The 24,688-nt window shown below is 40.8% G+C and overlaps 1 protein-coding gene and 1 long non-coding RNA gene across 7 annotated transcripts in view; one reads left to right on the top strand and one right to left on the bottom strand.

Moving 5' to 3' along the window:
* KCNC1 (potassium voltage-gated channel subfamily C member 1) overlaps nt 1-24,688 on the bottom strand; it is a 195,486-nt gene that overhangs the window by 90,456 nt on the left and 80,342 nt on the right. The gene's annotated exons all lie outside the window — the stretch shown is intronic.
* The window catches only part of LOC120404266, a 93,903-nt gene continuing 74,595 nt past the window's right edge, over nt 5,381-24,688 (top strand). For all 4 annotated transcript variants that reach the window (XR_005597898.1, XR_005597897.1, XR_005597895.1 and 1 more), the window contains exons 1-2: nt 5,381-5,447; nt 13,186-13,295. This is a non-coding gene — a long non-coding RNA (uncharacterized LOC120404266). The remainder of the gene's footprint in view (nt 5,448-13,185; nt 13,296-24,688) is intronic.

The raw sequence follows: 24,688 nt of genomic DNA, 5'->3' as shown, positions 1-24,688 counted from the left end.
TTGGCTGGCACACCAGGGACTGAACCAGTGACCCCTAGAACTACAAGGCTGAGCTGTTACAGCTGAGGCTCGCTAGCTGGGGTTGTTTCAGACTCATCTCTTCTGTGAGATGGGGGAGCTGTAACATTGACCAGTGGGTTACATAAGCAACAGCGAAAAATTTCCACTAAAATATTCCTGGTGCAGACAATGCTTTCGTCAAATCAACTAGTTGAAAAGATGGACTGCACTTTAAAAGAAATGTTGGGTGAGTTAAACCCGCACTGAAGGGAAAATTGCTTTCCAAAGAAAGTAAAAGGAATGTATTGTATTTTAAAGGTTGCCAGAAATATTATGCAACTGTTTAACTTGCATCCTGCAGAATATTCAACATTTTGCAGGGTAATAGGAGGGCTCAGCTCAGAGTGGAGTAATTATCTGCTGTGTGTTTTCAGTGTTCTGCTTAGCAATAGCCCACAAGCAGATCTGCTATGAACACTTGCAGAAGTGACAAATAATTTCTGGAGGTTATCAGCTGAGAGAAGGGGTATTTGTTGTTTTAAACAGCCTTGTGGGATCTTTAGCATCCACCTGCACCACAAAGAACCCAAAATAATACTTAGCAGTATGACTCCCAGTAAGGAGCTCTTGATGTCTTAAGTGCTGTGGAAACATTAATTAATGAATCCGTCCTTACAACACTCTTGGGGGGTAGGCAAGTAAATCCTATTCCTCTTCTGTAGACAAAGAGACTGTAAGGGACAGAAGTTAAGGTCCATCTTTTAAAAGATGTCAAATAATTTGGGGTGCCCAACTTCAGACACCCAGGTGTCTCAGGCTGAGCAATGACAAACTGTGAGACCCAAACTTATGGGAATCTTTTGAAAATTAGCATCTTAGGCCCAGATTGACTAGCTCCTAAGTGCCTAAATCTCTTGTGAAAATGAGATGTAGATACCAAAATTAGTTCGGCATTGCAATGGTGAGTGCTGCAGTGCCTAAATACCTTTTAAAAATTAGTGCCTGCATTTTCAAAAGGAGCTAATGACCTCCAGTGCCTCAATTTTTGGGTGCTCAGCTTGAGCCACCTTAAAGGGGCCTGATCTTCTGAGGGTGCATTCTCTGGACTTTCTGAAAATCAGGCCCCTTTAAAATGTCTCGATCTGGTCACGAAAAAATCATCAGTTACTTTTGAAAATGTAGGGCCCACATGTCTCATTGTTGTGTCAAATGAGGGTTATGCTAGGAGTCATTCCTGTATAGGACTAGAGGTTTTACCAAGCCTGAGTTTTGTGGGCTTGATGCAGGGATTGTTTGTGTGGTGTAGCAGAAAGAATCCTCCTCCAATGCTCACACCAAAAACATAGCTCCTAGACTGGGGTATGTTCCCCACCTATGTGTGTATGTAATGTCCACACCATGGATCTACCACCCCACTTCCAGCCCTCCCTTAGCTCAAACCAATTCTCCCTCTTCACACTGGAGTGCAATGAGCTCCCCTGTGCAAGATCCAGGATGCTTGGTCCTCCTTTCCTGTGCAGTTGAGCTACAGCAGCTCCACTGAGTCCAGGCCCTTCCACACCATCTTTTGGCTGGGGAGTGGGAAATGTGCTCCACAGTAGGTAAATGTATATAAACAGTTACAGTGCAAGATTTTCAAAAGTGACTCTTGATTTGGGGTGCTTCCATTTTTTGTATTCTTCACTTGAGACACCTCAGAGGGGCCTGATTTTCAGACAGTGCTGACCGCCAGTCTCTGACCATCTGGCTTTTTGAGGTGTCTCAAGTTGTGTTCTGAAAAATTGAGGCCAGCAATGCCTCTCTGCCATGTACATTGGCCAAACTGGACAGTCTCTACATAAAAGAATAAATGGACACAAATCAGACGTCAAGAATTATAACATTAAAAAAAACAGTTGGAGAACACGTCAACCTCCCTGGCCACTCGATTACAGACCTAAAAGTCACAATATTACAACAAAAAAACTTCGAAAACAGACTCCAAAAAGAGACTGCTGAATTGGAATTAATTTGCAAATTGGACACCATTAAATTAAGTTTGAATAAAGACTGGGAGTGGATGGGCCATTACACAAAGTAAAATTATTTCCCCATGCTTATCTTCCCCCCGCCCCCTTACAGTTCCTTATATCTCCTTGTCAAGTGCTGGAAATGGGTCGTTTTCATTACCACTACAAACAGTTAGTTTTCTCTCCTGCTGACAACAGCTCACCTTAACTGATCATTCTCCTTATAATGTGTATGGTAACACCCATTGTTTCATGTTCCCTGTGTGTGTGTGTGTGTGTCTGTCTGTCTATCTTCCTTTTGTATTTTCCACTACACGCATCCAATGAAGTGAGCTGTAGCCCACGGAAACTTATGCTACAATAAATCTGTTAGTCTCTAAGTGCCACAAGTACTCCTATTCTTTTTAATCACTAGTCACTTTTGAAGATCTTGCCCAGGATATATATCCATGAGTGCAGTACCACAGCATATAAATAAAGGGAAAGTGAATTGAACCGAGTTGGACTCCAGGGTCGAACCAGAAGGAACTGCATTTTCCCCTCCATAATGTAACATAACTGGATCTCACATGTCCTTCATGCAGCACGTCCTTCTTTGTTTAAATAAGAGTTTGAGCAAATAGTTAGGGAAAAAGTATATTTTAAAACATCTAGATGTTCACCTGGACATTAAGCTGGGGGAAGAAAGTCTGTAAGGAAAGGGGAACCTAATCAACAGGGCAATTCTGCTAATTTTTCCAAAATACCTTGTAGAACTAGCTGTGGGCCAGAGCAAACAGGCATAGAGCTGGCTCTAAGGCGAAACTGTTTGAAGAAATATTTCAATACCTGGAGGTGTGGGTAGCAAACAAGCTTGAGTTAATTATATGCTGCACTAAATAAAAAGAAGGGAAAAATTCGGAGTAAAGCCGAGCAAAACCAAGAAAGCTGTGCCTTTTTATTCACAATTGTTTCCAGGAGCCAGCAAGGGCCGAAAATAGCATTCTGCATACAAGACTCATTTTCACCCACTTCTTTTTCACTTCTGGGCTTCTTGAGTAAAGTGACCATATTTCCCTAATGTGAATCCGAGACATGGGGTAAGTGGCGATGGCAGGCGGCTCGAGCCAGCCACCAGTGCTCAGCCCTGTTGGAAATCAGGCACAGTGACTTGCCTAAATGCATGTAGTAATTTAGTGTCAGAATCAGAACCCAGGTTTTCTGATGCCTAGTCCCATATTCTAGCAATCGGACAATGCTGCCTCCCCAAAGAAACTAAACTTGACATGCACAATAACCACAACTAGCACATGATTTGGACCTCATTCTGCCTCCGTTACAATGAGCGGTACAGTAAGGTACTACTCAGGGTGAGGGCATTCATGGCAGAATTGGACCCATGATAATACAGGACCTAAGCAAGCTAAAGATTTTGGACAGAAAAATAAGCCTGTTTTTAAAATGTCCCTGTCTGCTATTAGCATTTGCATTTTTCATCTAAATGAAAATGTCTACAGAATACTAAGATTCCCCTCCCCTTAAAAATAAAACCACAATGTTTAGAGGTGTGTGTGTGTGTGGGGGGGGGGTTGGGAATCACTGAATGTATTTTAAAAAGCAGTAGCCATGGTAACTGAGTTGCATTCAGTTACTAGGGTAACTGGTGCAGTAATAATGTTTGCTCTAAAGTCAGACAAACCTACTGATGATCTGTTCATTTAAGATATTGTATAGATTGTTGAGCTATTTTTACACATCCAAATCTGTAAATCAGAAAAGCAATTTACTATCTATTAATATGACCAATATACTATATTACTTCCATCTTCAGCAAATGTTTTTCTTTTAAGATTCCTTAGATTCTCACTCTTAGTATTTTTTAAAACTGATTCTTCAAAGTGAAATGGATGATGCACAATTACATTGGGTAGGAATCTTAATCCTGGGAGAAATCTTGAAAAAGAATCCAACCATGAATTCTCCTGAAGTCTTTCAAATTTAAAACAGAGCTTCACATACTTTTTAGCCGGAGACCACAAAGTAGGTTTGGCTAAAAATTTGCTAATGAATTAAATCAATACAATTTGGAATGAATTCTATCTGAAACAATCAATACAAGCTCAGTGATGTACAACAGGCAGGCTGCTAAATTGGTCTAAATAAATTTACAATTGATTTTATGTTTTAAAACTGAATTAGAGCATTTATAGTCTCAATGAATAAGATCAACTACAACTTATGCAAACAAGCATGTTTGTTTGGTTTGCCTTATTTAACACGAGTGGTCAACTTTTTAGAGTTATGCAACTTTTATTAACAAAATAACCTTCAGTATTGCTCTGCACTAAAGCCCATTCTACACTGCAAACAAAACCGTGCCAGGAAAGTGACTTGCAACATAATTGTGCCTTAGATACCTGTAATGAGGCTATTTTTTTAACTGTCTATATGGATCTTCGTTACTGAAGTATCTGAATGCCTCCCAAACATTAATGAAGTGTTTGTGTGTGTGAGGGAGTATTATTAGCCCCATTTTACAAATGGGGATCTGAATTTCAAGGGAAGCACACATAATCACAACAATTACTCATTCCTACTCCCCAGTACAGCTAAGGCATTCCTTCCCTCCAGGCTCAGATTGCAACTCCAATTACTTGCCTGATGTTTCCCACTGTGAATGAGTAGGGAAGGGTTGAGCTGTGGGGGGAGAATTGGCTCCCCCTTTCTCCCCAATTTACCAGCAAGAGTAGCTGGCTGAGTGCATAGGCAGGAGAAAAGTGCTTTATGGGAAGGAGTGAAGTAACAGGCTCCTCTTCCTGAGCAAGGAGGAAGCAGGGAAGGACTGTGATTTGGAGCGAAGTCTCTACGTTCACAGTGCCCTTTAGCACAGCTTATGCACCAGCCTTTGCTCAAAGCTGGACCCAATGTCACAATCTAGTCCAATGTGGCTTGTCCAAAGGTATACAGAGAGCCTGCGACAGTGGCAGGAACTGAACCCAGGTGTCTGTTTATCTAGATATTTATATTACTCACATCACCCTAGTATTTGTGTGCCTCACAGATCCTGAATTTATCCTTGAAGCACTCCTGTGAGGCAGGGAAGTATTATAATCCACACTTTACCAATGAAGACCTGAGTGACAATGATTGAGTGACTAGTTAAGTTCACAGGGGAAGTTTGTGGCAAAGGTGGTAATTGAAACCAGGTCTCCTGACACCTGATGTATATAGAATAGATTGGTCCTTAATCATGATTGGTAACAAGATTATTCCAACCAATATTCCAGCATATCTATGAAACACGGGAAGGTCCAGTTAATGTTACAAACTGAAACCAGGTGTGGAACCAGATTTGCATAAAATTGTGTTGTAAGCAGGTTCCTTCAGAGAGTTGTAAGGCAAGCGCTGAAGCTCAGTGATGTGTGTAGTGCTGCAGGACCATGTGGCTAGGGGCCAGAGGTGAGCAAATATAAAGAAGTAATTATGGTAGAGAAGCCTCAAAAGCAGCTGAAGTGAGCAGTGTAGCTAACATGGCTTGTTCTTTGTCTTCTCTCAAGTCTGCAGGAACCTTTCCACAGCAACTCTGTATTGTAGGTGGTTGGGAGGGGTTTGCAAGATTGGGGTGCAGCATGGTTTCCCTCAGAACCCCACAGATGTATTTGGGTAGAGATCACAGTTGCCAACTTTCACGTGGTAAATAAGCACCCCGACTTTCACAATAAGCCGAAAATCAAGCTAATCCCATTTCAAAACAAGCCAGTCCCTAAGAACCCCAACACTCTATGTGAGTAGACCCCTGCCCCGCTGCATGCCGTCTGGAACTGTGGTGGGCCCGCTGTGCACCCTGACTCTTCCCCCACCCCTGCTTGCTGGGAGACAATAATAAAAAAAAAAACTACAAGCCAAAAACTAGCTAACATGCAACTCACAAGCCAATTAAGCCAAAAACAAGCCCAATTTCTGCAGGTTTTTTTTTGTGGGTTTGTCATGTCTGGTAGAGATCATGGGAGATAATGATGATCCTAGATTTTAAAAGAACCTGGTTTACTTTCTCCTAGCAATGCATGCATCTAATGCTCATCAGCATTAAGTGACTCTCCTCATAATACACATCTGTAATGACCACTAGCATGAATCACTCTCTTGTCCTTGCTGCCTGCCCAGTAACTCCCAGCAATTCTCAGTAATGCTCTTCTTTGCATGAACAAGTCCCGGTAGTATTAGCTATAAGTGAACTACTTCATAATATAATAGAGAGAGAGAGAGAGACTTTGCTCCAAGACCAGTTTTCTGGCATAATCAGGAATATAAGTGAGTGATCACTCTTAGGAAACTTAGAAATTAAAAATGGGAAAAGGTTTCTTTTGTTCATCTTGCTGCAAATGGGGGATTCTCCCCTAGAGTATATTTTCCTGTAGTATTTAAAGCCCAAAATATAAAGCTTCTACCACTTCCCTGGGAGAGTATTACACAGCAGAATACACCTAGCTGCCCTTGAATTTAGTCTAATTTTCTCCTTGCTTACTTAAAATCCCATTGTTCCTAGTTATACTCCTTTGTTGCACACTAAATAATTTCTTTTCCTTCTGGTGTCAGTGCCCTTCAGATATCTCCAAAATGCTCTGTTGCCTCCTTAGCCATTGCTTAGCCAAACTATGTATGTTGAGCTGTTTTAATCTTTCTTCCTAAACCAGTCCTCTGGCTTGCAGGTGGTGGTATGGGTTTTTTTGTTTTGTTTTTGTCATTCTGCCCTGTATTCCCTCCGGTTTGTCAACAAACAAAGGAAGGGATGGTCAAAAGCTTTCCAAAGCCAAACCTGTATTTGAATATAGCTTTTAAAAACAATAAACTAATAGATCATTTATCAGACTGGACATTTCTTGAATGAACTCGCTCTTAAAAAAAACTAAAACCAAAACCTGTTGAGCTGAAGCTGAAATGCTACTGTTTTCTTTTTGGAGGAGGTAATTTGTTATTGCACTCACAGACCTATGTTTAAGCTGATAGGATATTATAAGGATTGTACTTCTGAATACCAAGTTTTAAAAAATCTAATTAGTCTGCCAGTTCGCCTGCATTCCAGACCTACTTGACAAACAGCCCAAGTACAAGATGTTCTTGTCTGCTGCAACTGATGGATACACGACACTTTCCCCCCCGTCTCCCACCAGACAAGTATCTATGGAGCAAGTGGCTCAGTGGCTTAAAAGTACTGTAGGTGCTATGTAAAGCATTTATTACGATACTATGCTCTACTAAATGGGACAACCTCGGCTTGAATCCCTGACTTGGTTTCTAGGGTTGAGATTTTCAAAGCTACCTATAGGATTTCTCTCCGTAACGCTATTAGAATTTCATGGGAGATGTGTGGTTTAATTCCCCTAATGGGCTTTGAAAATCTTAACTTACATGCCTGTTTGGTGGAGATTTGGGAACTTGCTCATGCTCCGGATTTCATTTCTCCCCCATGAAAGGGACTCTGCCAGTAAGGTGGTACCACAGAGGGCAGGAACAGATGGTGGCTGGGTGAGGAGGGGGGAAAGAGAATGCTGGAGGGGGCTGGCACACTTTCCAGAAGACTGCTCTGATGCATGCCCATGCACTAGCAGCCATGAAAAAAGAGCTTCTCCCTTCACCTCCTAGATAAACAGTTTTGGGTTTCCTCTCCACCCTCAACATCATCATTATGAATTTCTTCATTGCTTCACTAGCATAATGGTACCCTTAGGGCCTACTTTTAAACAGGGCATATCTTAGTGGGTAGAAATTCACATAAACAGAACCCAACCGAACTGGCACTAAGAGGCACTCTAATCAGCACTTGGCAGTGGTGCCAGGGATTGAAAGGGCCCTGGGGAAAGAGAAGGGAAAACTGTAGAACTGGTCCCTGCAGGGCAGAATTGAGGCATGTTTGTTGGGTGTGAAAGCTAGTACTGCTGCGTCCTGTGCTGTACCTGATTTATTAGTAACTGAAAGACTTCGGTCTCAAGGACTGTCAATCTCTGCTCAGCGTCCCCTTCTGGTGGCCTCATTTTAACCCTATCACCTGCACTCCTGTCCTTGTCTGTTCATTGTTTGTCCTCCATGTTCAATTAATTTCTGTGTTCTCTGACTCCTCTCTCATCTGAAGGGGCATGGTCTTTCATTCTGCTAGGCTCCTCCCACCATTAAAATAGGCTGGCATCCTCAATGAGTATTCAATTCCCCTTAAAAAAAAAAGTATGAAGAGAAAACCATCTAGCAGGCATTGAGCTATTATTCCAACACTAAGGCCATCCTGCCTTACAGGAGGAGCTGCCATTTCAAAGGTAGCACATTTTCTAGCAGATGAAATAGGCATTTTGTCAGGAAATAATTATAAGAAATTATACCAAAGAAGTATAAAGCAGTCTTTGGGGTATATCAAAACATCTAAAGAAGGGACAAATTGGTTCATAGCTAGCTTTAACTCTGGGAATCAATCTCATGTTATCATGTGAATTGGCAGTAGCTGCTGTGAGGTGTCTAATGGCTCTTTGATATCCATACTGCAGTCTAAAGCCTGGAGCCTGCCAGTTGTTCCTCACAGGCAGCCCCCTGGGTCTTTGTGCTGGTGAAGGGGTCCACCTGCACAGAACAACTTGCAGGATCAGGTCCCCAACACATTGGTTATGTGGCTAGAAGCTTTAGTATTTGTGTTCTAAGACTGAAGTTTAAGGGGCATCTATGCTAATAAAGCCAACAAAATAGGCCTGTCAAGTGGCTGCAAGTGGCGAGCATTCTTGGAGTCACTGTGTACAGACAGGACCTTCGTTACCAGTTGTGATTTTCTTTCTCAATTCTTTCATGGGGCTTGATCCTGAACCGTGCCATTATGGAGTGGTGTATCTACATGCACAAGGCAGAATGTGATGAGGAGACCTGAAGAACCTGATCCTATATTAATGAGATTTCTGCCACTGAGAAACCAAAGAACTACTGTCTAGAAGCCAGAATGGGGCCTAAGACAGGAGAATGTAGCATAATTCCTCATTCACATGCCGAGGATCAGAAGTGCCCATTCTTCATATATACCCTGCCCATTTTTTCTTTTTATTCTTGCACTTTGAAGAGTAGAGGCCTGATCCTAAATCCATTGACTTGCACAGGAGTAGGATTATTCCTAGTGCCAAAGCTCACTTGTGCCCACATTTAACCTCTGTTATGCTCAGTGCAAATGTCATCAATCTTGTGCGCTTTGCAAAGACTTGAAGGATCAAAGCTGTGGCATGGTAGGATGCAGTCCCTTCAAATCTACACCCATATCTACTCAAATATGGATCCATATTATTGGTGGCAACTTTATAGGTCTTGGATTTTGGTTCTGGATACTCAGCCCAATCTATGCTTTTTTTTTCTTTTTTTTTTTTAAAGGATGAAGCAGACATATAGCTGAGTAAATCCTCACCCTCACTAGCTTCCTACGGCACATATTTTATTCTAAAACTAGGAAAATCTGCAGCCTTTCCTTTTCCCAAAAGATATAACAATGGGTGCAGAAGGTCAGACTAGATATGACCAGCTGCTCTTTGGCGCTGGAGTGCTAAAAGAATATAAATAAATACCGGTAACTTAAAATTAAAGCCATAACTGACGGAAAATTGGCTTAACACTTAACATGGTTTTTACCCTTTTAAAACAAGTTCCTAGTCTGTATTTCAAATAATCACATGGGATACTTTAATTTGACATATTCTAAGTAAAATATCTTTGGCTGACTCCTCTGATGGGATAGCTCCATTGATGTGACCATCCTTGACTTCAGTGGAGCTACACCCTTTTACACCACCTGAGGATCTTGATATACTTTATTTTGCCCCATTTGTGGTGTTTGTTTACCACAGGGGTAGGCAACCTATGGCACGTGTGCCAAAGGCGGCACGTGAGCTGATTTTCAGTGGCACTCACGCTGCCCGGGTCCTGGCCACCGGTCCGGGGGGCTCTGCATTTTAATTTAATTTTAAATGAAGCTTCTTAAATATTTTAAAAACCTTATTTACTTTACATACAACAATAGCTTAGTTATATATTATAGACTCATAGAAAGAGACCTTCTAAAAATGTTAAAATTTATGACTGGCACGTGAAACCTTAAATTAGAGTGAAAAAATGAAGACTCGGCACACCACTGCTGAAAGGTTGCCGACCCCTGGTTTACCATTTGCAGTCCATTCGGCTGGCACCATAAAATTAGACTTGTTGGTTTTGCTCTTTGATCAAGTCCCTCAGAGCTATTTGTGAATAAGCACCTTCATTTTCTGTTTTTTTGCACAGAATCTACTGCACAGTCTGTCATGGTTATAGTTTTCAATACTGACACTCCCCAGAATCTCAAACACATCACTCAGACTGCTTATCAGATGTCTACAAATATTGACTTTTTACATCACCTACGATGGGTTTTGTTGATCTTTAAAAAACAACACCCCCCCCCACACACACTACCCCATAAAGTTATAGGAAAGTTTTCAGTGGCTGACAGGCAATTTAGCACTGAGGATTTCGCTGCTCTTCTTTATTTCCACAACAAGCTTTTGACTGGTTTATTTTTTACAGCTAACATCTCTGAAAATCTACTCACAATCGTGTACCAAGCTTAGGGCCAAACTGAGAGCATATGTTTGTAGAAACCGTTCCACTAGCTTTGATGGGGCTGGACCCGACAGAGTTTGACCCTTTTCCCTCCCTTCCCATTGCTTGTTGATCCTTAAATCATAACGTGGAGCAAAGTAATGAAGTGGTGAACTTCCTGAATAACAACGTCCAGGTGAAAAACTTTCCTCCCTCCACATAATCCCACAAAGTTATGTTTGTGTTCTTAGTGTAATTTAATGTAAATGTATACTACTAAGTGATGCTAATAATTTTGGTCCTCTTCTCATTCACTCCCTTCATCCCATAGGCCCTGTTTTTGCAATTGTATCCACTAATACAGACCCTTATGTCTGTGTGTATCTCTGTCAGAATCTATGGGACTCTGCAGTGATGCATTCATCCATCACAGTGGATCAAACCATTCCGCTTTTGTCTTTCAGACTTGATTATTTGTTCTTTTTGTCTGGGTTAAGGTATGGACAAGTGGTAGTGATGAAAAACGTGACAAACAACCCCCCAAATTATTAACTGAAATAATAATAATAATAATATCTAGCTCTTATATATCATGTTTCATCGGTAGATCTCAAAGCACTTTACAACGGAGATCAGTATCATTATCCCCATATTACAGATTGGAAGACTGAAGTGCAGAGGTGAAATTAAAGGATTTTTCACTATTGCGAAACATCCATAAATTTCCAGACTGAAAAAAATTAAACCCTAGAAATTTTCAGACAGCTGAGAAAAATATCGCCAATAAGGAAACATGAATAATGAAAAACATGTTTTTACCCAGTCCTAGATCTAATGAAGAATATGGATGAACATTCAGGCAACAATGAGCATGATTCATAAATCAGTTTCTCTTTCTCTCTCTCTCTTTTTTTCCCTTTTGTAGCGTGGGTAAGGAAAGAATTCTTCCACATGGAAGTAAGCAAACAAGTTCTAAACTGCAGAATAGTGTGGTCAAGATGCCAGGACATCTGCGCTGCATTAAAGATGCAGTTAACTATTCAACAAAGAAATGCAAATACCAGCCTAATGGGTTTTATCTTACTATAGAACATTTGGGCTGAAGGCCATCCAAAACGAAAGAGGTCTAGTCCATGCTGTCATTAAATTAGTCAGAAAACTCTCTGAAGCACCTCTAAAGGATTCAGCCTCCAAATATCACAGTGCTAGCTATTTTATTCTGTCTGTTACATTTAAAAATTAAATTAAATACTTAGGCTCCCCAATGCAGCCAAAAGGTCTTGTTTGGCAGCATGTCTGGAGTAGTACATCATCGCAGTGCTGATGCTTTAATGGCGCAGTACTTAGAGGCGTGGTGAGGGCTAAGGGAATGGCAAAAGAATTGATGTTCATGTTACATTTTTAATTTGTGGGTTATGTTTAACTAATTTAAGGATCTTGAAGAACGAAACAGCCTATTAAAACATGGGCTTTACTTCAACTGATATCCTCATGATGGCTCTGATTTATCGCAGCATTTGCCATGTGCTTATGTCTATCAGAATTCAGCAAAGAATTGTATGTGCTTAAGACCCGTTTAAGTGAATAGTCTCAAGCACATGCTTAAAAGTAAGTACATGCTTAACTGTTTTGCTGACTCGGGGTCTATGAAGCTAATTTTAGTAGGCTTTACTCATGGAAAAGTGTTGTTACCTTTGGTGGAAGTTGTGCCTGCATATGGAATGCAGGATTAGACCATATGTAAAACAAGGTCAAGTAAGGCCCTGGTAACTGGATGATCCATTCTTACCTTGGCAGGTTGTTCCGTTAACTTGGACAGCTAGATAGACAAACAAGTCTTGCTTATCTCAGAGCTCTGTGCTTAGAGTACACATGCATAAGCCAATGTTTTATTGACGTTAAGAAGGGAAAAGTAGCCTAACATTTTATAATCTGTTTTTGAATATTTTGAGCACCCTCTCTTTGGCCAACTTGTAATGTACGAAGTGGGGCAGACAAACAAGTGGGAACCTTTCTTTTCAAAGTTATTTCTTTCCACTCACTTATTATTGTAGCAACTAGGGCCCCAACAGAGATAGGAACCATGATCTGCTAGGCACTGTACAAACATAGTTAGCGTTCCTGCCCTGAAGAAGTTACAGTTTAAAATGGCAAGACAGACAAAGGAAACATTATCCCTCTTATACTATACCAGCATATGTAAAGAAGTACAGCCCCTTTAATAGTGCATGCAGTTACTAGGTTACTTTTGTTTCTGGTATAGCTATTCCTGGAGGGGACTCACTGTACTGATGTACACATTTCAGTTGGCATAACTGTACCCACATTGGGGCTTTTACTAGCCTAATTACTCTAGTTTTTAAAAAAATCACACTTTGAATTGAAATGGTTACACTGGTAAAGCTTTTAAGTGTAGACCTGGCCTAAGTGACTTTGGTCCCTTTTTTTTTTTTAACCAAGTTTCTCTTTGGTGGAAAATGCTATCATGTCACTGTAAATTGATGACATCATGGCGGACGTTGTGGCCAGACAGTGGAATGGCTGTCAACCTTTACATTGAGCTTTCTTCATTGAATGTAGAGTAACCAATAGCTTTCTCTCGTCTCAGATTCTTGTCAACACATCTGACTGAGTTACAGTGCATACAAAGTTTATCCTTTCCAGCCCTAATCAAGTAGCTGCATTCTGGAGCAGCTGTTGGAGTGGTACCCTAAACAGGTAATTGAAGGTGTCAGGGGAGGGTGAAAGAACCATCTGTACGTAATGCACTGGATGTATGTTGGCGATGGGTGAACCTGCAAAGATTTGGCAGTTCATTGGGGATAGATACATGCTTCCAAAGTAGCCAAAGTCCTTGGGCAAACCCAACATGGATCTCTGGACATCCCTGGTAATATCTGCTGATATGGAAATCTTCTAGTTTCCTGTGAGGACAAAACTGAAGGAAAGGGCATTCAACATCATTTGTATTGATAGCGGGTTACAAGAGTTTGTAACACAATCCTTCCAAGCCATGGCTAGAATTGTCCCATTGCCCTAGCTCAACAGTCAGTTTGATGAGCAAGCTTATTTCTGCAGGCTGCCTGGAAGCTCATTGGTTTCAAGGATAGACCACGAGAGAGGCCGACCTCACATGGTCAGAGATACTGATTGGTTTTGGACAGAGGGCGAAAAGCCACCCTTCCAGACTCCACTCCTGACTCACATACCAGATCCTGAGGGTGCCCAGCCTTGTGAGCAGAGTCTACAACCAACCACCATAGTCCGATGTTTGCCAGGGCAGCCTAAACTTCTGAGAAAAATAATTATCTATGTGGACATTGAAATCGCCAAGCACTATCAGCTTTGGTGACTCCAGTGCCACTGTAGTGACTGAGGAATCCAATCAGTCAAAATGGCTCTTTGGAATTTGAGCAGGGCAATCTAGACTCTGTCCTACAGCCATACAAACCCTAGCCTATCCCCAATATTGTCATTTACACAGCTTTAGGACAAGATATCCCCGGTGCCCATCTGGAGACAAATGCACTAGCAGCAGCATTGCAGAGTCATTCTGGCTAGTTTTGGTTATACATGCAACGTCTGAGGCCTTATCTAATGTCAAGTTACAGATGGTGTTTGCTGTTATTAGCTGCCAATGTTGTGTTCAAAAGCATGAAGCAAAAAGGCAGAAACTTATTCCCCAATGCCCTGCCTTTTCAAGAATTATTACAAGGCATGAACAAAGAACCAGGATTAATCCTCTTTGTCTCAGTTCATACATGTTGCACCAATTAGTGCATGATATCATCATCTTACCTTGTCTCCCCTGCCCACTACCACAGGGTCAAAGGGAACTCTAGCTCTCACAGCTATTATTCCCCCATGTGCTCCACATTCCCTGCACGTAGCAGCTTTGCACATTTTTTTTTTAAACTAGCATCAGACTGTCATTGAAGGGGACATAACTGCTGCAGTGGAGTGCAAAAAAAAAAGGGGGGGGGGAGGAATTCCCTTTGTAGGTTGCAAAATCCACCTTAAGCAGCAACCAACCACCAGTCCTCAATCTGCCCATTCCCTTTCTACAACATTAAGATTATCCCACGTGAACCCACAATTTATCATTTTTCATGCAGCCTACTTAAAACCTCCAGCTTCCTCTCAACAGCCTATACATGTCAATAAAAAACCTGCAGCAAAATGAAAAGTGTAGGAGCAGCCTGAAATAAATTCAGTATCCAAAAGAATTCTGTATGAGTTATACTATTTATTATTGCACTTAACTCTCACTTCTAATTTTCCTTGAAGCAACTGCAGAATTACCAGTGCTTCAGTATGGGAATGCCAAGGAACCAGGGAGTGCAAACAGAGAGAGCCTTGCTGCAGAATTTAGACACAGATTGCTGCCGAATACATGGGAGAGGGGTTTGATTATGCTGTAGTGCAATAAGTAAATCCAACTGAAGTGGAATTTGTAAATAAAAGTAGTCCTGGACCCTATCCTGTGTTTCAATAATGGAAGGATAATGCAGCTTTTCTGGCCACAACTGCATATGGTTTCCATGTTCAGTTTTAGTCTGGCTTCTTGGCAACAAAACAAACAGCAGTTAATTGTATATATGTCCTTTCTGCTTAGTAGCCAGTCATTTCAGAGACCCAGGACACGAAACACATTTGTAATAGTATGACCTTTATCTCCATCTCTCAGTACAACACAATATCGTACCAGCTATCACTGTGTTGTGCAAGTGCTCTCTTGCGGGTGTTCCCTATCATGATTGGGGTAAAAAGATATTGAGAGGCAGAGAAGTTTTCTCTGTGTGTGTGTGTGTAAAAAAAAAAAAAAAAAAAAGTTCTTAAATAGAGACCTCTCCAGCACTTTGGATTATTTTTACTACTGTATATTACTATGTTACTTCCAGTAGTTACTTTTCTTTTTATTTGGCTTGCTCACTGCTTTATTACGCATGAAGGACTTTTCAATATTGCTACTCGCCTTATGGTATGGCAGCAGGGAGCAGCTTTTCAGAGAACAATGGTGAGCACGTTATATGGGTTGCCAGGTGTATGCATGAAGGTACCTTAGTGCTTATGTCACTGTTTAGAGTTGTACAGCTGCTAAACAAAACACAGTAACTGCGGTGTTTTTGTTGTCAGAAAGCTGAACTGAAACCAAGCATGAGAATCGTATGCAGTTTTGGCCAGAAAAGCTGCATTATCCTATCATATAAATAAACAGGATAGAACCCAATACTGCTTGGATTTAGTTATTACACTACAGCATAATCAAGCCCCCCACTACTCTGAAGCAATCTGTGCCTACATTTTGCAGCAAGACTCTCTCTGGTTCTCTGGCACTCCCATGCTACTTCTACAGCACTAGAAATTTTGAAGTAGCCTCAAGGAAAATTAAACAGTGAGAGCTTTGTTTAAATATGGATTTAAGTACCTCAATGAATAATATAACCAATACAGAATTGTTTGTTTTGTTTAACTGTTAAACAAAATTGTTTTATTTCAGGCAGCTTCTACATTGAAAGAGAGACAACTGGGTGCCTTAAAATCTGAATCCAGTAAAGGAGTAGTAAGGATGTTGCTCAATGTTGTAATGGTGCTTTGTATGTTCAAAGAATTATATGGACTAATTGATGCTCACAATGTTCCTTTGAGGTAGCTGGGTAAGTGCCATTACCCTCATCATGTGCATGAGAAAATGGAGGCAGAAAGGTGAAGTGACTTGGCCAAGGCCGCACAGCAAGTCAGTGGTAAAGCCAAGATAGCATGAATTCCCAACCCTCTATTTTTTCCTCCAGATCACACTGTGTTTCAAATAATAGCTGGTTTAACACCAGGGAGCTAGACCTGTGGAGTTTAAGTATAGACAATATGTTACCTGGGGTCTTTCAGAACCCAAAGCAGCGGTAACTTAACTGTTTCTCTCTAGGTGGTTTCAGGAATAAATCAATGGAAACACAGTGCTTCTGTCTGATAAATGACTCATACAAGAAAGAATGCTCTTATCTAACACTACTGTTTATTAGATATTACGCACGCGCACACACGCGCGCGCGCACACACACACGGAATACGTTTAGGACATCCCAGATCTAGTTGCCCACTGTCTGAGATGGTTCTGGGTGATCACCAGCTGGGCTTCCAGGATCTCTCTTTCTGGCCAGATGATGGGGAGTATAAATGTCAGCTCTTTGCCCTAAGAAAAGGTCCCTTGGACTTCTCTGAGGTATCAACGTTTACCTTTTATAGCTCACTCTAACAAAGCATATAACTTATAGTGACTCCTAGTGGGTCAGCATAATAACCTCTACTAGGTCACCTATTCTCTTAATTTCAATAAACTACTCAACTCAAAACATTTCTAGTCAAAACAACACTATGTTGGGGCACCTAAAATCATTTCACTCACTTTCTTCCATAACTTTCTGTCCCATGCTCCCATTCTGATCAGCAAACTGCAAGTAGGCTGCTGTCCGACCTTGCCTCACAAAGGCCTAAGATTATTCCTTGCTATGTGGTATTTGGTTTTCAGCTGCCAGTGATTGAAAATGCAAAATGGCTGACTGCAGTTACTGTCAAATTCTGGGGTACATGCAGAAATGTTAAATTCCCAGGTAACAAGTAAGAGAACCTAATACAAGCAAAACATCCTTGGACTGGCTCATCAGCTATACCTGGAGTCATAGGAAAGTCACAAAAGCAGAAACTATCATAGAGAGTAATCAAGTCACAAGAGGCAAAATAGACCCTCCTTACCTGTGTGCTCTATAAGGTCAATAAATTCCCCTACAACAGCAAATGATGTAGTCACAGTTTAAGCAATCCGGCCTTTTTCTAACTAACTCTGCATTGTGTAAATATAGAACAAGCACTGTAAGTTCTGGAGCTAGTATTTCATAGAAATTGCCCTGCTATGGACAGCAGCACATTCTAGCACAATATCTAATTTCCCATGATTATTACATTTCTCCTGTGCAAGACACCCTCAAGCATTTGCTACGTGGGTTGCAGAAGCACAACTGAGCTGTGGATTATGAACTCTGGATATTTATTTTTTTAATTTAGTTTTTGGCTTGTAAGGGAAGTCCACTTAGTAGAAGTCTGAAAGGTTTGCTTTTCCTGTTGCGATTCCATTTCCTGGACCCTTGTAATCTGAATTGCTTTTATAAGCCATTTCCCTTAACTAGCACTGCTCTGTTATTATCATCTGACACAGTTTGGCCTGCTTCAATAAGATCTTTTGCCTATGTAAGAGTAAGTACAGGCAACAGGCTTTCATGTGTTTATTTGCACCATACTCTGCTTCTTCTATCTGGCTTCTAAGTATCTTATTTTTCATCATTAAATGTACAGTCTTCTAGAACATACAGTCATGGTGTATTTTCTGCCTGCCACAAGACTGCTGTTAGTCGTGTATTCGCCAGCCTGCAATACACATAAGCCATTATGTTATGTGCTGCTTGATGGTGTAAACTATACACATGTTGAAGCATTTCTAATTAACTTGCTGTCCAACAGCTGGTAGATTAAATGAAGATATGAGGCATCTTACTACCACTTCTGCCTTTTCATTATTAGTAGTATCTGTATTACAGTAGTGCTTAGAGGCCTGGGGAGGGGGCCTCACTCCTAGAGTACCCTCTCTTGGCCTCATGCAGTGCCACCATTGCATCTCTGCCTCAGGTTCCCTGAATAAGGGTTTTAATAAGTCCAATGAGGCTTGTATAGTGAACAACACCCTTTCAGATAGCTAGTTTATTCAACCCCAATGGTGGAACGTCACAAGAACAGACCTCCCCATCGGTGTCTCTAGATGGAGGGAGAAGAAGCTTAGTCAACCCTAGTTATGTCCAAGGTCTAGTCTATCAACCCCAGTTATGTCCAAGGTCCCTTACCAGTGATGTCTTCATGACCGAGAACCCTTTTCTGGAGTCATGCACTAGCTGGGGGAGGTACTCTCCTCTTGAATCAAGGTCCCCACAGCGGCCAAACCATGATGATCCTTCTTCAGGATAGCATATAATCCCTCTTTTCCCAGGATTTATGCTATTGCTTGGCGAAGTCTTTCTCTGAGGCTTAGCATTCAGAGTCTCTTGTTTTTCTGAAACTCTCCCACCCAGGAGCATTCTTCCTTGGTTTCCTTTGTTGATGAGCCCCTTCCCCCCCCCCCTCCCCGCTACAGCTTCCTTCTGAGAAGCCTTCTCTATAGGAGCTTTTGCCTTATTCTGGGAACTGTTCCTCTCCCCTGGAGTCTTTATTCTCCTAGCTAGGCCCCAGTAGGAGCAGCTTCCTTTTATCTTGCCCAGGTGCTTCTCTGACTACTTAACTGCCCCTTCCAGGAACTCAATGCATTAACTGGTCCAAGGTGAACCTGAGTTGCCTCATTTTTCCCTTATGGAGCCTGTCACAGGTGGGCTGAGCCCCTGACTCCTTCAGAGGACTAGCTACCCTCCCACAGGCCCCATCAAAGGCTGATGCTCCATTGTACAGCACTAGGCAGCATACATACACATATGCTGAAGACTCCCAATCTAAACAGAGAAGAGGTGGGAGGGAACACAGAGGCATAGAGAAGCAGTGATTTGCCTGAGTTCACACAGCATGAGGTCTGCAGTAGAATCAGGATTAGAATGCTGGGTCTCCTGACTGCTAGTTTAGTATCCCATCTACCAGAGTATGGTGCTTTCTGATGTTTGAAGCAAATAGGAGTTTTGCTATTGACCTCAAAGAAAGCAGGAGCAGGTCCTTAGTTCTCTAAGCAGAAGCCTCTTTTTTTTGGAGCTGAAGGTCCTGGGTTGAGCTATCTGAGCCAAAACTTAAAAATTGTTGAATACAGAGCTGAAGCCATCACTTTGCTTAGAGGGAGAGATTGAACTGTGCTCCATCTCTGAACCTTGCTTTTAAAAAATCTGCAGTATATTCTTGTCTGTCTGACTTTGGAAGGCATTGGGCCTATTCTCCTCGCCTGGAGCTGACCTTGATTAGCTACATCAAGGTAAAAACTACTTGTGTCTTATCTTGATGTAAAATCCTAGTGCAGACAACTATCTCAAATTAGCTGTGTCAGTGTCAAATTACCCCTTTCTGCAACAAAGACAAAGCCTCAATCTCTATGCTGTGTGCTTTTGCATGGATGGTTATGTTGCCAAAGTCCAAATGCGGGACAAGTCTGACTCCAAAGGACCTAAAGAGGTGACACTTCACACTAAGCGTGTATTTATAAAGTATTAATAAATGATTAATAGATGTTTTATTAAATGGTGAATTAATTGTTATAGATTATAGAATCCAGTAAATTGCTTATTGATCGAAGCCATGCCTATAATGCCTTCTACTGACATGATTGTAACTATCTATACCTTATCCTACTCATGTCTGAAACATGCTTATGACATGTATTAATTCTTTATAAACCCTTTAGAATCCATTTATAAATGTACTCTTGACTGAAAAATAGTAGGAAGCTTTAAACAATCGAGGATTAATTTATTTCCCAGAAATGACGTTTTGTAATAGCCTTGGTGTCAGGAATCAGTGTTTACAATGCAAGTACTTGAAAGTAGCAAGGAGTGTGGGCTAACACCAAATGTAGGCAGTAAAGGGGTAAATTGGAGTCTAAAATAACAATACTTTGCCTGTATTTATTGCTCCTTTGGACCAAGGATCTCAAAGAATCTTACAGACTAATGAATGAAGCCTCACGCCACACCTGGAAGCACTACAAGTCCTCTTTTGCAGATGGAGGCACTCAAGGCACAAAAAGGGGTAAAGGGCCAGATTTTCAAAAGAGTTTATCACCCTTCACTGGGACCAAATTCTCAAAAGCCCTCAGCACTCTCATTGTGACACTTACGGCTAGATTGTCAAGCGTGCAGCGCCCAATACACTGAGCTCTGCTGAAAAGCTGGCTACTTATTTTGATCCCTAAGTGAAAGCTGAGTTGCTTTGAAAATCTGGCCCTCATTGTAGGTAACTGAGTCCTTTTGAAAATTCTGGCCTTATCAAAAGTCACACAACGGGGACAGAATTTGGATTAGAGTTCAGTTGTGGGTTTATAGCCATTGTGGCTGGTTTTTAAGGAACCTATGGGAGTTAGGCAGCTGATGCTCATTGAAACTCCTTAAGGTTTCTTTGAAAATTCAGTCCTTTACCATTAGGGCATGCTGGGCATTTGGAAGTTGTAGTCTGCATTAAGCACCTTTGGAATAATGATTGGAGAAATCAGAGTAATCTGTTAAATCCTTCTGTACTCATGCTGGGTTTACCGTATAAGTTCTAAGTAGGTAATTCTCAAATATCTTCCTCTAAGGGTTCACTGAGCCAGGAATAGAATTAGCAAACAGTAGCTCCCAATATGTGGTGAATGATTGAGTGGTTTATCAACAAGGGATTTCAATTTCCCATGTCGGAATACCTACTTTAGACAAAAACTGTTCTCCCTTGATCCGTGTGGGTAACTTCAATTAGCATGACGGGGAGTTGTGTGTGTGCATTAGAGGGAGAGAATGTCCTAAGGTCTTCAGAACTGTCATGAAGGAAGCGTCAGAGTGCCCAAAGAAGCAGAATGCACAGAAGGGGATCTGGAATAATGGTTAACTAGAGCTGGCAATTTTGTGCAGAAAGAGGCATGAGTGCAAAAAAAAAAAAAGTCAAGATTATAAATTATACCTTAAGCCCTGCACAAAATACATGATAGAATTATTTACCTCGCTGATTCAACCTCATTCTTCCCCTACCTCCGCCCTGTTATAACTGTAAACATGTCCTTTGAGGGCAGCACTCCTAACTGGCTTGCACCTGTCAGATTTCCCCTTCCTACATTCCCTACCTTTCCTTTTGGCTATTTGAGTTCTCATCCAGGGCAAATGGTACTCTCACCCTCTCGTGTTGTTTCAAAATGCCAGGGACTCAGGATACGCTGCAGGCTCAGGGTGTGATCCAAAGCCAATGTGTTGGAGCCAGTGATTTCAGGGGCTTTGGATCAGATCTTATTGCTTCATAAACTGATAGCTAGGTTGGGGACTCTTTCTTCTGCACCGCACTGAGCAAGCATAGCTGCTGGTCACTGTTTTATTTGTTTTTATAAAATATTAGTTGATGTAGCTATAACAATAACAATCTATCTGGCTTGTACAGAGAAAATGTGGAGGGAAGTCATTAAAAATAATCTTCCACCCCATTTTGCTAGAAGGGCAAAGAGAATCAGCTGTAGAAATTGGACCTTGCAGAGGATACATGGAGAGCTCCAGCTGAACTCTCTATTACCTTTGGAGCACCACCCCACCAGACTGTTCCTAACCTCAGTGATGTCTCTTCTCAGCCACAACTTCCCCACCTCTCAGGAAATTGTCCCTGATTTTGATGGCTTCAGAAAGTCTCTGACCTTCTCCAGTCTTCAAAGGCTACTTCCTGAAGTGAAGAGATCTCATGGCTATGGCGACTGGAGCCAAAATCCACAGCTCTGAGGGCAGTTTACATACTAGTCATTGTTGCAAGTGGGACTGAATGTACTTAATCCTCCACTCCATCTCTTCAAGGGTAAACTGGCAGTGTTCACATACACACACCAATTGGTATTTTGCTTTGGCCTTCCAAGTAAAAATAAAGATAACAAATCAAAATAACGAGGAGAAAATAATTGCTTTTTTTTTTCTCCGTGCTATTCATATAAATGTTGCAGTTTAATGCATTTTAGAGGAGGATTTGGAAAGCTTTCAAAAGCCAGTATTGAAGTTAGATCATCCCTCTAGATAGCTCTCAAAGCAGCTGTTACTAGAGTGCAGATGAATAACACTAAGAATGTCTTCTAATTAGGTTCAAGTTTATCACTGTTCTATCTTACTATATTTCACCTCTGTATTAAATGCTTCATCAGAGTAATAAGGGAAAAGGGAGCAAGCAATCATTTATCTACTGAGCACATTTTTTGCCTAATTATGTGGTACGAGTGACTATCAATACAGGAAAAATTCACTCCAGCAACAACTTTCTCAAATCTACACCTGTCTCCTAAAGAAACCAACTTACTTCTTGGAGTTTGTATCTGTTTCAATAAAATATTTAGATTCTAATCCTTCTTGCACTTAAGTCAATGTAATTGACTCCAATGGAATAGATTTTGTCACTTAATATGTGTAATCATACCTAATAACTAATCAGATACACTTAATGTTACAGTCAGATTTCATACGCAGTTGTCTAAAACTGTGCTAGGTAAGAAATGCATGGTGCAGCACAAACCCATATTTGCACAGGCAAAATAGGGATTTACACATCCAAGTACCCACCTGCATTCTTAATTACCCGCCTGCATTCGTAATTACCCAGCAGGAACAAAAGCCTGCACATGCACATGATTCTGGTACATGTAAACAGTGAATTAACTTTTTTTTTAAAGCTGTAAAAATTAGGCATCAATGTTTGAAAGTGTCTCTTTTAAAAAAAAATTCTTTCTGTTGTTCTTAATGAGGATTAAAAATTGACAAATTAAGTACAACAGCCCCTCCCCACCACCCAAAAATTATTAAACAGGCATGGAATAGAAAAGCATGTTCAGAATCCTTATGATACATAAAAGATTTGCAAACTGGTTTTTGACTGTGTCAAGTTTAAGGGCCTGATTTTCAAAGGGTGGGCCCACAGTATTTTCTGAAAATTGGGCTTTTTTGCTTTTGCTTTTTTTATTTTATTTTATTTTTAATGTCTGAAGCTGGGTACTCAAAATCACAAGTCACTCTTGCAATTTCTGGCCAAAGTGTTTCTACAGTTATGCAAGTGAAGGGAGAAAATATACCTCAGCTCCCGGTATGTGAAATATAGGCCAGTGCAAGCCATTGTATTTATTCTTTTTCTTTGAATGTTTAAAATGCACTATCCAAACTAAAAATGTTGTCCCTGTTAATATATTGCATTAAGAAAATTTAATAAATGCATAGATATGCTCCAGAAATTTAAACTGAGAATAGATCTGGTCAAAATTTTTTTAAAAAAGTTGAAATTGTTTGTTTGTTTTTGCAGGATTCCAAATGGACCTTTTAATTTTTTTGCTAAGCTTCTAATCATGTTTATTGGCAACTTTATTGCAATGGTTATCAAAATGTTTTGTTTACTGACTCTGGGTTTGCAGTAAATGAACAAATATGGTGATTTTGGTAAACAATTAACCATTTAAAAACATCAGTTTGTTGTTTTTTTTGCAAAAATGTTCATTTTTGAAAGGACTTTTTTTTTAATGAAAAATGTTTTGTCTGAAAAATTTCAACTGAGATAGGATGGAGGGCAAATGAGGCACACTGGGCCCATTATGTGTCATTACTCAGGCAAAATCCCTACTGAATTCACTGGGAGTTTTACCTGTTGAATAATGGGTTCAAGTTTTGTGGTCCAGGTCCTCAGTTGGTGTATATCTGAGTTTTATTGCATTTTCTTTGAGAGATCACTGCTTCAAAGGGCATCCCCGTTTAATACAAATTCTGTTCTGATTTCATCCAGTTTTCAACACCCAGTTAACAATCTAGTAAATTTTTCTGAACATGTAACGTAAACCTGGTGCTGACAGCTTCCGAATGCCTCTCTCTAATTAGGTAGCAGGTGCTGCTTTGGGCAGAAATGGGGAGGGTGTCGAAGGCAGATCAGAAGCTTGTCATATTTTTTGAAGTACATAATATGTAATCCATAACTACTCAAAGATCTATTAGATACTACAGCAGTTCTGCTGCTGTAGACTAACATTGTTAGACTTCACATTTACTTCTGTTTATGATTCTTCTATTTTATAATTCAAAATGTATCTTGAAGTTTTTATATGGATAATACTGTCCTTAAAGTCAGAGGAGTATTTTTATACTGTGCACAGATGGGCTCAACCTAACCTGCCAGACTCTGAGGAAGTTTGGATTCAGATCCATGATCTGGAGTTTGCAGCATCTCTCTCTGATGGGCTGAAATGTAGATCCCAAAATACCTAAACTTGGAAAGGTTTTTGGCTCTGCATCCAAATTTGATGATTTGGCTTTATCTGCATGAAGCCTGCATTTCTTCTACTACATAGATAAAGATTCTCCCCAAGGTAATAGAGTTCAGGAAATGAGTTGTTCTTGTATATATATTTTTGATTG

This window comes from Mauremys reevesii, linkage group 4, assembly GCF_016161935.1.
Source record: "Mauremys reevesii isolate NIE-2019 linkage group 4, ASM1616193v1, whole genome shotgun sequence".
Lineage (NCBI taxonomy): Eukaryota > Metazoa > Chordata > Testudines > Geoemydidae > Mauremys > Mauremys reevesii.
This window is presented reverse-complemented; position numbering and strand designations above follow the sequence as displayed.